The 11311-nt window shown below is 48.1% G+C and overlaps 1 protein-coding gene across 1 annotated transcript in view; it reads right to left on the reverse strand.

The window, feature by feature from the left end:
• Window positions 1-10068, reverse strand: part of CUNH1orf21 (chromosome unknown C1orf21 homolog) — a 224657-nt gene extending 214589 nt beyond the window's left edge. The window contains exon 1 of the mRNA XM_039256614.1: window positions 10048-10068. The gene's annotated coding sequence lies outside the window, so the exon portion shown is untranslated. The remainder of the gene's footprint in view (window positions 1-10047) is intronic.
• Between the last annotated feature and the right edge of the window lie 1243 nt (window positions 10069-11311).

Raw genomic sequence — 11311 nt, forward strand, 5'->3', positions numbered from 1 at the left:
TTGAGCATCTGACTTCAGCTCAGGCCATGATCTTGAAGTCCGTGGGTTCAAGCCCCACGTCAGGCTCTGTACTGACAGCTCAGAGCCTAGAGCCTGCTTCAGATTCTGTGTCTACCTCTCTCTCTCTGCCCCTTCCCCATTCATGCTCTCAAGCTCTCTCTTTCTCTCTCTCTCTCAAAAATAAATAAACATTAAAAAAAAAAAAGAAGTAAAAGATACAGGCATCTTCCAGGAATGAAAACTGTTTGAATCCTGAATGTGTCAAATTAATCGTTCAAAAAAAGTATGGGGGCAGCAGGCTGGCTCAGTTGGTAGAGCACGTGGCTCTTAATCTCAAGCTCATAATTCAATTCTTACCTTCGAATTCAAGGCCTACCTTGGGCATGGGGCCTAATTAAAAATAAATAAATAAATTATGGACCAATCAGGAAAATTTGCTTTCTGATTAGATATCTAATGTTATAGAATTACTGTTAAAATATTTTAGGCATGGTAATCATATTGTGGTTATACTAAAAGAAAAAAAGTCCTGGGGTGCCTGGGTAGCTCAGTCAGTTAAGCATCTGCCTGTTCATTTCGGTTCAGGTCCTTGCAGTCATGAGATCGAGCCCCACGACAGGCTCCACACTGCGCATAAAGCCTGCTTTGAATTCTCTCTCTCTCTTTCTCTCCTTCCGCCCCTCTCCCTTGCTTGCGTGAACTCTCCCTGTCTCAAAGTTAAATAAATAAATAAATAAAAATAAACAAATAAAAGAAAAAAAGTCCCTGAGCCTCAATTCTTCCTTACCCACAAAGTAGAAGTAATGGTAGGAGGTTCATCATAAGGCTGTTGCAAGCATTAAAGAAGTACATTAATGCATACAATGTACTTAGCACAGTACCCAGGCACAGAGTGAGCTATTCCATACGTGTCAGCTTTTATTATTACTACTGTCAGTTATTACCATTGTTATTCAGGATCACAAAGCTAGAGTTAAGGGGTGGTAGAATTGGGATAGAATGTGCTGAATTCAAAGTCCTCCAGTGCCTTATGATCCCTCCCCTATCTCTACCCTTAGTCTCTCATTGGAGACTGAAAACAAGTAACAATCATACTCCACAGTAAGAGTCTCTTACTTATAAGACGAAGCTTTAATGACATTGCTACTCTCATGGCTTCTAGAATCAGATAATTAGTCATCCTTTGTTACAATGTTATCATGTAATGGGTCTTTAACTGTTAATGCTTCCTCATCCAGTGGAATGTAAACACTCAAGTATTTGAACCCCCTTAAATCAATATGCACACTCATGAATTCACAATGATTAAACACTGTGCTATATCATCATCCTCCCAAAATATGGCCTCAAACTTTTAGTACATCAGATGCCGGTATAAATTATATAAAGCAAACCCCAGAATCCCAACATATAAAATGACGAAGTGATAAAACATTAAACTTTGCATGCAGCGCAAGCTAATGTGACATTACAATACTAAGTACCTATATCCTGATATCTCCCATAAGGTAAACATTGCCACTTCTCTTTAATAACAGAATTACAAATTCTGAGAAAACCTCTTCAATATTGTTTTGCTTCTTCACTGGACCATTCTGACCACATGCTGATTCTCGATCCCCCCCTCTCTTCTCCTGCCTCTCTGAGGGCTTGCTCTGTTCATGCTCTTTCACTCTCCTTTTACATCTATAGCCCTAGAGATTGGTGTTTTCTTCTACTTACTTCCCTGGGCAATCTCATGCCAAGCCACATAGCTTCAACTACCAAATTTACAAAAATTCTCTTTCACTCAACTATTCATTCATTTATTTATTCATTCACTCATTCAACAAATACATGCTAGGCCCCAACTGGGTGGTAGCTAGGGACACAAGAGAATTACAAGTACATACACTTTTACCTTCAAAGACCTTACCATTGGAGGATGGAAGTGGGTAGTCAGTATTTTAAGAATCACAAAGATAGTGGTAAGTATATACAGGTGTATGGTGCAGTCAGAAGACAGAATAGAGCTGGGGCCCCTGGGTGGCTTCGTCAGCTAAGTGTCTTACTCTTGATTTCAGCTCAGGTCATGATCTCACAGTTTGTGAGATCGCGCCCCATATTGGCCTCTATGCTGACAGCAGGAAGCTGGGATTCTCTCTCTTCCTCTCTTTTTACCTCTCCCCCACTCATACGGGCTCCTCCCCCTTTTCTCTCTCTCTCTCTCAAAATAAATAAATTACTTTAAAAAAATAATAAAGGGATCTAACTTCATCATGGAGGCCACGGAATAAGCCCCTAAGGAATGCTGAGATCAAACCCATAATTCTGTCCCATTTCTCTCCTCTGAAATCTAGACCAGAATTTCAGTATATCTCCATTCTAAAAGAACATAAGCACCTAAAACTCAACATACTCCAACCTGAGTTAATAATCCTTCTTCTCAATGCATGAATTCCTCATCTCAGCAAAAGACAGAACAATTCATCCAAAAATTTTGCAATTATCCTTTACCCCATTCTTCACTCTCCAGTCCCAATTCGTCACCAGGCGCCCCCAATCTTGCTTCCTAAATACCTTTCCTGCCTGTCTTTCCTTTCCATTTTCAGGCATTAATTCAGTGCCCATCAGCCCTCACCCAGTTAGAAGCAGAATTCCCTTGCTCTGACTCCAGTCTTTGTTCCCCTCCAGTCTCTCACCCACACTTGGAAGAAACTATCTATCATGCAAATGATGCCTCTCCCCTGTTTACAATCTTACAATGCTTCTCACTGCCTATATTTTGGGAAGTAAGTCCAAACTCTACCATGAGGCTGAGGAAGCACAGCCTCACGCCCCGCACTGTGTTCTGTCACAGGCGCAAAGCCCAGCCATGAGGACCCACATCCACGTCTCCACATCATGCATGGTGTGTCTTGTGCCCAAAACACCCTACTTCATCTTCCCTTTGCCCATAAGCCACTTTATCCCCATATGCCAGTCTGTGAACTGGTCTATGAATCCACAATAATGTGAAAAAAAGGTTAGAAAGCCCATGTTAGCCGCCCGCGGTAGTTTTAGAAATGTAAACAATACCCTAGAGGACTCTCGTGTAGCTTTTCAGTGTCGTCCCGACTGTGAAGCCTTCTCTATGTCAGGGAATCACATAATTTACTATCTGAGAGTAAAAACCAGGAGACTTTTGAGGGCCAAAGGGGTGTATTAAGACCTATGTTGAGGGCGCCTGGGTGTCTCAGTCGTTAAGCATCTGACTTCAGCCCAAGTCATGATCTCACGGTTTGTGAGTTCGAGTCCCACATCACGTGAACTGAAGCTCCACTTCAGGTGAGCCCCACTTCTCTCTCTCTCTCTCTCTCTCTGCCCCTTGCTCAATTGTGCCCCCCCCTCATAAATTAAAAAAAAAACAAAAACAAAAAAGACCAATGTTGAACATCAGGCATAGACCAGAGCTGTCCCAGGGAAACCATGGTACACAGTCATGGTCAGCCTATCTCTAGAGAGAATCAGCTGCTTTCTTCCCTCATCTCGCAAAGCAGTGCCTGTTTATCACATATCATGTGTTTGCATGTCAATTCACACACCAGTCTGAGGAATCCACAAAGGCCAGGCTAGGCCTTTTTATCTGTGTCTCCAGAGCCTCTTCAGTGCCAGGCACGGGATGACACGAAGCGTCATCAACAAAAGCAAATGTTTGTTTAATAAATTATCTGAGTGAGTAAGAAGATTAGATGCCTTAATCTTGGCCAACACACGAATTTAAAAATCCCCATTATCTTTTCTCATCCCACACTATACTTCCTCATTTGGTTAAAGACAGTTTCGAATGGGAGCAAGGTCTTCACAGAGAAAAATTCTAAGCCTCACACCAATGACCAGCTGTCGACCGACCAACAGCCGCTTACTTAGCATGATACATGCCCAGGGGGAGTGACAGATCTTATCATTGGGTGGGGGGGGGGGACAAAAAATACATGAATGAAAATCAAAACTAATGCAGAAATAAACACACATCAAGTTAAGTGCTATCAGCATTCATGGAAGCCAAGGGAGGAGCGCTCCTACGGTCAGAAAAGGGTCTGAGATCTCAAGGCAGGGTTGGGGAGAGGCTAGGGAGGCCACCAAGGATAAGCAGATTTGTTTTGGGAGCTCAATCTATGTGCCATGGAGTCGTGGCACAGAGACCAGAACATCTGAGTTTTCAACGACTACTAAGTGACTCAAAGAGGTTCCTGGATTCTCATCTCCTTCATCAAAATAGTAATACTATCTTTCTGAGACATATCGTGAGATATACATTGCTTATTCCTGTATAACCTTCTAACTGTAAGAACAGTTACAAAATTATTGTAGGGAAATTGCTTCTGGCAGAACTTTCCGAGAGAACTGCTGAAGTCACCTCTTGGCATGTATTAACTATCTGTGTCTTTGAAAAGTTGTCGGCAAGCCACTGCAGCATTTCCTTGCTCTACACCTGGCCTTTCAATCTTCTCGTTTTAGAACTTGGAGCGTTAGGGCGCCTGGGTGGCTCAGTAGGTTAAGCATCCAACTTTGGCTCAGGTCATGATCTCATGATTCATGGGTTCGAGCCCCCCCTCCCTCACCCACCATCGGGCTCTGGGCTGACAGCTCAGAGCTCGGAGACTGCCTCGGATTCTGTGTCTCCCTCTCTCTCTCTGCCCTTCCCCTGCTCGCGTTCTGTCTCTCTCTCAAAAATAAGTGAACATTAAAAAAATTTTTAGAAATTGTGTCAATAGAGAGGGTTCCGCTGCACTGTAAAACACCCATATACAACCTGGGGTTCAGGAAGAAACTTGCAGGAGTGGCTGTGATACACTGAAGCATCATCTGTGATCACTGGAATGAAAAAGGTCCCCACACTCCAGTAAAGACTAAACTTCTTATGACCTCTTCTCTACGCAGCTCAGGTAGGGAAAACGTCAGTCACCCAGGTGGACTATGTTCTAACATATGGTTTACCAGTTAACTAAAACTAAAGCTACTGTAGTATCCATCGCACTCCAATAAAACATAGGTCCATCAGACAGAGGGAATTCTTACTTAAAAACCATCTTCCCTGCTCTGCTTTAAAGCACCTTCTTCCAAAGCCCTACAGCTCAGGATATTGCATAACTAGTGTTGGACCTACTTGTGAAATACAGCTTTATAAAAAGACCAACCCAACTATGTATGTAATGAGTCAATAGGGTATGTTTTTCTAGTACTTGTCCCCATTAATACTTTTTCTCCCACTGACTCCCTACTGATGGGGCTGATATAGGCTACAAACGTAGAGAGAAAACCAACAGCATTAGGTCTTTGCTAAAGAATCCTTACTTGGCATAAATGTGTCCTGTAAGCTTATAAAATTTTCATGGAGAGCAGTAAAACCATAACAAATGAGGAAAAATTTGGTTCAATTTACAGTAATATTTATTTACCAAAGGAGAAAAAAAGAAGTAATGAGGATGCCATTCAACATGCCATATGACTTCTGTCATCAGTAATTAGATTTTGGTACACAGCAACGCCTTTCAATGGTGCCATGATGAAAATCTCTGAAATGCTTTTCACAATTTGTTGTTAAAATCTTTAAAAATAATAATAATCACTGAGATGTTCCTTTATTATCCAACACAGGATATAACAGCTAAGTGAAGAAGCAAAGGACCTCAGCAGTTATTAAATGGCTTAAGAACCTTACAAAATCCAAAACATAGTGAAATCAAAAGTGAACACAAAGGCAAAAAGATCCCTCAACTCGTGGGTGCTCTAATCCCATGTGGACTTGAACTCATGAATGCTATAAATGCATTTGCTAAGATGGCATGAGCCTGTGAAACAGGCACAGGCAGGAGTGTGCTGGAAGATCTAAAGGCTTGAGGGAGAGAAGTGGGTGGGAGTAATAAGGGAGGTTTAGGGCAAAGTAGGACAAGGTAGAGGGGCCCCGAGGGTAGAAGGGAGACAGTGGAGTGGATGCCAGAAGTCTAGGGAACAGAGAGGTGGGCGGAGTCAAGGAGAAAGTGGGCCTGGGGATAAGTTTAAAGCACTGGAAAAGTGATTATTCAAACACAAAATACCCAAGTCTTGCAGGCAAAAGTAAGGTGGGAGGCTAAGAAGCAAGAGAGTCTATAGGGGGAAATCCGTGGGGCAGAAAGCCATGTTAAAACTCCCAGGACAGGACGATGAGAGGGGCATCTGGCAAAGGAGTAAGGTCAGAAGTAGGGGCAGAGCCGAGGGACGCCAGCAGCCTGGGGAGCTCACTGCGCCATGCAGGTCTCCACTTTCCCCATTTTAAGTTACAAACTAACTTAAAGGAGCAGCAGTGACTACGGATTCCTGCCTCCCTTGGGAAAATCTGGGAAACCAAGAGGTGGGGTACCTGAGTCTCCCCAGACCCTCTCCCCCACTCATAGACCCAGGCACCTTTTGGGAGAGATTGCAGCATGCGACCAAACGTAAGGGAGCCTTTCAATATGAGACACTGTTATTCCCTGAACCCTGCGGGCAAAAGGGATAAAGACCTCACTCCCACTTCACACTCATGAGTGAAGAAATAGTTGTCAAAGATGGGTGGTATATGTAATCCAGATCAAGATGCCCCAACGAGACACTCCAGTAATCTGAGGGGACATTACGCCTGGTATGTTTTCTTGCCTGTCAAACATTCCTCAACAACTAAAAAAAACCCAAAATCCTACCTGAGGCAGAATATGGAGCTCTTAATAGGCTATCATACTGATTTATTAAAATGGAAGTCCGCAGTTAATGTATTTCCAAGGAGTTTTTTGACACATTACAGACCTTAACTAATTAGGTTAATTCAATTCAGTTCAATCACTCACTGAGAAACTTCCAAGGACAAGGTAGTGTGCTGGCTACTGTGGGGATTGCAAAGATGACCAAAGCCACCGACCTCCCAGTCACGTGGTCAATTAATCTTCCAAGTGTCCATTTCGGATCGGGGGAGCTACCTCTCCTTTCACGAGCGGAGAGAGAAGGTAGTCTTTACATTCCCGGACTAGCCTACAACCCAGGAAATACATTTTCCAGGAACACATTTCATTAAAAAAAAAAAAAAAAGGAAAGGAACTTCTTAATACCTGCTGAATGAGGACGCGGCTGGGTGCTCATGTCTATGTTCCTCCTGGCCCAGCTTACATCCAATCACTCTTGTACGATTGCATAACCAGAGCATGTCAAGTTGTTTCTTGTTGCAACTGTTAACTTGTAAAATTAAACTTCAGAACTGAGACAGTCAAGCTAAATAATTGCCTACTTTAAAAATGTGTACATATGTAATTTACATGCCACTTTCGATAAGTCCTTGAATTATGATCTCTTAAAGTCACAACTGTCACCAGTTTCTAAAATACAGTTTCAGTGTTGCAATTCTCCCGGCAGACGGGCCCTATCTCTGCCTTCTTAGTTTCCTAAGCAGTATTTTAGTCCTAGTCTATCGCAATCTGCATTTCGTGTTTTAACAAGAACTTAATCACAACATTGACTTCTCCCATGCTATGAGACTTCTAAAATTCCAAAGAAGGGTCATAAAATGGCCCCAAAATGCACTTGTTTGTGCCTCAGATAGCACCAAGTTGTATTGATATGTTCAACTGAAGTTAGTGGTATTGATCACACATAGGGTCCTCTGTGAGCGAGTCCCTGCCATCTCCTTCCTCCCCTGACCTTACAAGAAGTGCCATGACTCTCTCTCTCTGTCTCTTTTTCTATCTCTGAGAGAAAATATCCAGGAGAAAGGGGGCCAGCCACAAAGAGCCTGGAGCAAACCACTCAAAATGTTTACCAATCAAGCTTCCCTGGTGGAAAATCCAACACAATGCTGAAGCACCTGGAAATGATACTCATCATCGGGCAAACCACCTTCTTCCTCGGTAGGAGTTTTGAATCAGTCACAGCAAGCAGTACCAATCAATGAACAATCGCTTGATTTGCACCCTGTGATTCTTCAAGAAGCTCAAACCACTTCAAACAGTGGCCTATTAATTCCCGGAAATCCATGTTAGATGATAAAATGAGATAAGGAGAAAGGGGTGATGAATAAATTATTAGCCAAGAAAACAAAATGATCAGTTCTCTCAAAGAGTGAAAATGCTGAAGAAGGAAGCCAGACCCTCAGGGTTCTTCCAGGATGAACTTTCAACATCGGATATAAGACCTCCCCACCAACCAAGGCCATTTTTCTTGGGACATATGTTCTGATGGAGATAAGCTTGACGACAGAAGCAGGCACTCTTCCAGGGATCGGCTCATCCAAGAGCTAAGTTCACTTGTCTTCGTTGCTTTTCCCAATGGCCCTCCAGAGCCGGATCTGAACCCTGTTTGCCCAGCAGGAAACGTGAGGGGAGGTGACATTTCAATGCTGCATATTGTGATCAGCGAAGTGCTAGTTCCAGCAATGGCTTAACGCAGATAAATATACTCAGATGTCCTAACACAGACGCTTCCCACTTCACAAGGGGCCAAACAAAAACTGGTGATCAAGTCTACATGAACTTCCATGTCTGTTCCATTCTATTTTCTCAACAGCCAATCCAGAACATGTTCAATTGGTCCTACAACCCAGCTCTGGAAGTATGAAAAAGGGGAGGACCCCCCCCCCCCAAACTGAGCAACTTGAAGTTAAAAACATCACTTTCTCCCCACTGGTGAGCTAAATAGCCCAGACCTATACTACGCATGATTTTCTTCTGCCCTGGTATATTCCAACTCTACCAAACTGTGAGGTTATTATTAGGTGAAAGGTGAGTCCATCCCCTTGAGTAGGGAGGTTTTCATAACATCTGTCTGTGTAATGAACGTGTCACTTCCCCAGTCCATCGTGTTTCCTTACCAAAAAAAAAGTGTCTCATGGAATCTATGGTGTGTCAGCCCCCCCCACCCCCCACGTCTGAGTCAGAGCCCCTGTGTGCCTTCACAGAGGTTCTGGATGATCAGGGTGTATCACTTTCAGAGTTGCTCCAATAGCTGAACTTATGGCTGTCTTCCAGCCACACACAGCATAAGCACGATCTATTTTAAAACAAATTTCCTAACCCACATGCGACGGAAGATACCTCATAACAGAGGCAGGTTTCCTACTGGAAACAAATCGCTTCTATCTCCAACCGTGTTTGTCATCACTCAGGATTCTTGCTGTTTCTGTGCATATATTTTTATCTTTGACCATGTAACTCCTGGAGCAAAGGAAGCCAGCCACCTGAAATGTAACGTGCCTGAGCCAATTCAGGGCTTTAGAAGAGGAATGAATGGGAGATGAGAGCCCTTAAGCCCAGGGACTGCTCTCACACAAACAGTAAGTGGGGGGGGGGGGGGGAATCCCTCCGTGGAGGGAGGAGGCAGGGTGGATGACCAGGGAAGGACATCAGCAGCAGAGCAAAGGCAGCCGTGGCGGCCGCACTTCGCGAACTGCCTGCAGAGGGGAGTGAAATCTTTTCCGTGTACAATACCCAAGCACCCTCTGCTGCTGCCTCGCATGGGCACGAATAATAAATACACCGAGGTGGGCAAACAGATGCACCGAGACAAGCCACCCCCAAAAGGTCAAAACTTCAGAAATCCCAGGGATCCCAGCACCCACCCAAACACGTCAATCAGTCGGAGCGGGAGAAGGCACTTGAAGACTTAGCCAAGGATTCTGAATTCTGTTTTTTTTCTTTCAAGCTCTGGCTTGCAAAGTACGGTGGCTACATGCAAAGCGCGAGAGGAGCAGGCAGGCTGAGGGCGGCAGGGGGAGCGGGTGGGAAGGGAGGGGTGTCTCACACCAGCCACCCAGGCCTCTCAATGTGACGAAAGTCGTCAGCCGCCCCAACCGCATCCCAGCCCCGCCGCCCCGGCAAGCAGACGCCCCCACCCCAGCTTCCGTCCCCGCACCAGCGGCAGCCCCCGGCCGGGGCCGCGCGCCGGCAGCGCCACCGCCGCTGCTCGCATCCCTTCCCTGAGCCAGACTCCCCGCAGGCCTCCCTCCCAGCCCACCCGGGATCGCCGGGGAGCCGAGCCGCGCGCCGCCCGCTCCCCCCGCCCGGGATCGGCGGGGGCAACGCTTACCTTGGGCGCTCGCGGGGGGGGGCTGAAGGTGGCAAGCCTCCCGCCCCCCGCCCCTTTCCTCCTCGCCTTTTCTCTTCCTCCCTCCTCTCCTCTTCCTCCGCCTCCCCACGGTGAGTCCGGGGGTCCCCCTCCTCCCCGCCGCTCGGAGTAGACGCCGAGAACCCCGGAGCCCGGCCCGCGTGCGTGCGTGCAGGAGGCGACGGCGCGCGGCCAGCTCTTCAGTAACTGAGCGCGGCGCGCAGCTCCCAACTAAAGTGTGAAAGAAGAGGCGGCCGCGGCGCCGCGGCGCGGAGCGTCCCCCCGGGAGTGGGCAGGGAGCGAGCGGGAGCGGGCTGGGAGCGAGCGAGGGAGGGGACCGCTGCGAGGGGCGGAGGGAGGGAGGGGCCCGCGGCGCCCAGTCACTCACTCGAGGGGCGGGGACAGCCGGCCACGCCCCCGTCGCCGGGCCCGCCCCGCGCGGGGCTCCGCGCTCGGCCCGCTCTCCTCCCCCGGGGAGGGGCCTGCGGAGGCCGCGGGGCCGCTGCGCACCCGGAGGACCGCTCCCGGCGAGCGGGCGCGCGGGGCTGCAGGGAGGGCGGCGACGGGCGTGTATGCGCGCCCGTGTGTCTGTGTGTGTGTCTGTGTGCGTGCGCGCGCGTACAAGCCCGAGGGCCAGCGGGAGGGGAGACCCCGGCGGGAAAGCTGGGTGCGGGCCCTGTCACCAGGCGGGGAGGCGGGAGGAGCGGGGGGTGGGGGGCAGGTCCGTGGCGGGCGGGCCCAGCTCTGCGGGAGACCAGGCCAGCCCGTGGGCCCTGCCGCGGGACTGCGCCTGCTGGAAGGCACGGAGGGAAGGCCGGGCGCCCCGCGCGCCCCTCTCCTCCCCGGCTGGGCGGGGGCAGCCCCGCGCGGCCGGCGCCGGGCCACCGAACCGCCTCCGCCCTGCCCTGGAGCCTCGGCCACTCGGCGGAAACGGCCCTGCTGGCGAGAGAGCCGTGCCCCTCCGGCCCTGGCCCGAGACTTCGCGTCCTGCTGCCCGCCTCCCCGCCCATCCCGGCCTCTTGCGACTAAAAGGGCGGAGGCCGCGCCCGCTGGGCGCTTCTGGGATGGTTGGGGGTCCAGAGAGATCGCCGCCCACTATTTATCTGTCCGGTTTTCTGTGGGCACTCACACCACGTCAACCAATCTCCCACCCTCCGGGAGAAGGTATATTTTCCCTGGTTTCCCTTCTTGGGGAACACCGGTCATCTTGGGTGTTTCGTGCAAGCACTGAATTGATCTTTCAACA

This window comes from Hyaena hyaena, unplaced genomic scaffold (assembly GCF_003009895.1).
Source record: "Hyaena hyaena isolate Hyena2069 unplaced genomic scaffold, ASM300989v1 scaffold_580, whole genome shotgun sequence".
Taxonomy (NCBI): domain Eukaryota; kingdom Metazoa; phylum Chordata; class Mammalia; order Carnivora; family Hyaenidae; genus Hyaena; species Hyaena hyaena.